The sequence below is a fragment of the Amaranthus tricolor genome, chromosome 8 (genome assembly GCF_026212465.1).
Source record: "Amaranthus tricolor cultivar Red isolate AtriRed21 chromosome 8, ASM2621246v1, whole genome shotgun sequence".
Taxonomy (NCBI): Eukaryota; Viridiplantae; Streptophyta; class Magnoliopsida; order Caryophyllales; family Amaranthaceae; genus Amaranthus; species Amaranthus tricolor.
The window spans coordinates 3,640,007-3,642,506 of NC_080054.1; positions in this window are offsets into that span (position 1 = coordinate 3,640,007).

Genomic DNA, 2,500 nt, shown 5'->3' on the forward strand with positions numbered 1-2,500 from the left:
CGTCATGCCATCGAAGAAGCAATCAAGGATCACGAGACGCAACGTTTTGCACTTTCTCAAGGGCTCAGCAACCTTTCCTTAGGCCTCAAGCGTATCTCAACCGAAGGGACCAGCAACCGAAGGGACCATCGACACGAATCAGCCCGCGTACTAAGTCACGTCCTTACGTGGCCCGCAACCTTTCCTTAGGCCTCAAGCGTATCTCAACCGAAGGGACCATTGACACGAATCAGCCCGCGTACTAAGTCACGTCCTTACGTGGCCCGCAACCTTTCCTTAGGCCTCAAGCGTATCTCAACCGAAGGGACCATCGACACGAATCAGCCCGCGTACTAAGTCACGTCCTTACGTGGCCCGCAACCTTTCCTTAGGCCTCAAGCGTATCTCAACCGAAGGGACCAGCAACCGAAGGGACCATTGACACGAATCAGCCCGCGTACTAAGTCACGTCCTTCCGTGGCCCGCAACCTTTCCTTAGGCCTCAAGCGTATCTCAACCGAAGGGACCGGCAACCGAAGGGACCATTGACACGAATCAGCCCGCGTACTAAGTCACGTCCTTCCGTGGCCCGTAACCTTTCCTTAGGCATCAAGCGTATCTCAACCGAAGGGACCAGCAACCGAAGGGGAAACACATTCCCACACCAACACGAATCAGCCCGCGTACTGAACCACGTCAAGAAAACCCGTCGTGCCGCCTGAGCGGGTAGTCGGGGATCACAAGACGCAGCATTTCCTTAGGCCTCAAGCATACCGTCAACCGTCAACCGTCAACCGAAAGGGGCATTGGGAGCAACCGAAGGGACGTTCCCCCAGACGAATCACCGTAGGCCAAGCTGACTAGGAAGGGCCCACTCATCGTCTGGTAGGGCCGACCAGCCACCGGAAAAAACCGATCGCCGGCGATGGCCCACGGGATGGCATTCAACGTGATGGAGGGTAGTCACCCCTCACACGCATAACGCCCATGCCTGGGCGAGGGGGTGCTGGCCATGCCAGCCCAAGGCTCCCAAACTCTTTCCCCCTATAATAGATAAAGAGATTTTTCCCTTGTGACCCTAGGGGACACCCAAATGCAAGTTAAGTTATACTAGTTTTTCCATGGACCAAAACTCACCTTTATTTGTAACATAATGTCATTTTTATGACTTGTATTGTTGGAACATATATTAAAGAAATTTTAGAAGCTGAAATTTTGAAAAAAAAAAACTTGTAAGTATTTTATTTTAATTAAATAAGGCCGAAAAACGCGAAATTAATAAAAAATAGTAAATAGTGTCAATAAATCATGAAAAATTAGGAGACACTTGAGAAAATATATATAAAGACATTGGTTTAGTTAAAAAAATTTTTTTCATTAAAAAAAGTATTTTATTTTTTTTTTCCGTTAAATTGGTGAAATAAAGGGAAAAATAATAAAAAATAGTAAAAAGTGTCAATAGATCATGAAAAATTAGGAGACACTTGAGAAAAAATATACAAATAGATTGGTTTAGTTAAAAATATTAATTTCATTAAAAAAATATTTTATTTTTTTTTTTTCCGTTAAATTGGTGAAAAATAGTGAAAAATGGATAAAAAATTGTAAAAATCTTGAAAAAATGGGAGGCTTGTTGGAAAGATATTATGAGTGAGAGTCATTGATATTATTTTCAAAAATGGGTAAAAATAAATTTTTGAATGATATAAGAGGCTAAAAGGGAGTATTTTTTATCAACTTACATTGAACTCCTTTACCACAATCTCCCTTACAAACCATAGTAATGAGAATCATTGGTATTAAGTTTGAATGATGTTTTTGATCACCTTGCAACGAACTCCCTTAAAAGCCATAATCATTAGGGGGGTCTCATGGCTCATTCTTGGCTCGGGGCTCGGGGCGAGGCTCCGGCCATGGCTCAAGGCTACCACATTGCTCCTATACCACAATCTCCCTTACAAACCATAGTAATGAGAATCATTGATATTAAGTTTGAATGATGTTTTCGATCACGTTGCAATGAACTCCCTTACAAGCCATAATCACAAGGGGGGGGTCTCATGGCTCACGGCTCGGGGTGAGGCTCTATGCTACCACCTTCTTTCCCATGGGCCATAGCGTCTTTCGTACCGCATGGCCCGAAAACCTTCACAGCACCTTGAGAGCTCACATTATATTATAACCATCCATATAGGTGCTCAGGTGCTCAAGGTGCTCAAGTGCTTAAGTGCTAAAGTGCTTAAGTGCTTAAGTGCCTTAGCGCCTTAGCGCCTAGCGCGCGCGCGTGCGTGTGTATCATTAGATTAGAAGGGTGGATTTTTCAAGATCCCCCGGCTCACTCGGGCCAAGCATATCGTTCTTGATCTCGTAGCAATGCCCACGTCTCACGAGTCGAGCGTTCCCTTCCTCGGCGCACGTGCGTGGGCCCACGGCCCACGGGTCGGCCCGCGGGGTCACGGCCCGCGGGTCGGGTCGGGGGCGAGGCTCCGGCCATGGCTCCATGCCTACCACATGCCCAGTC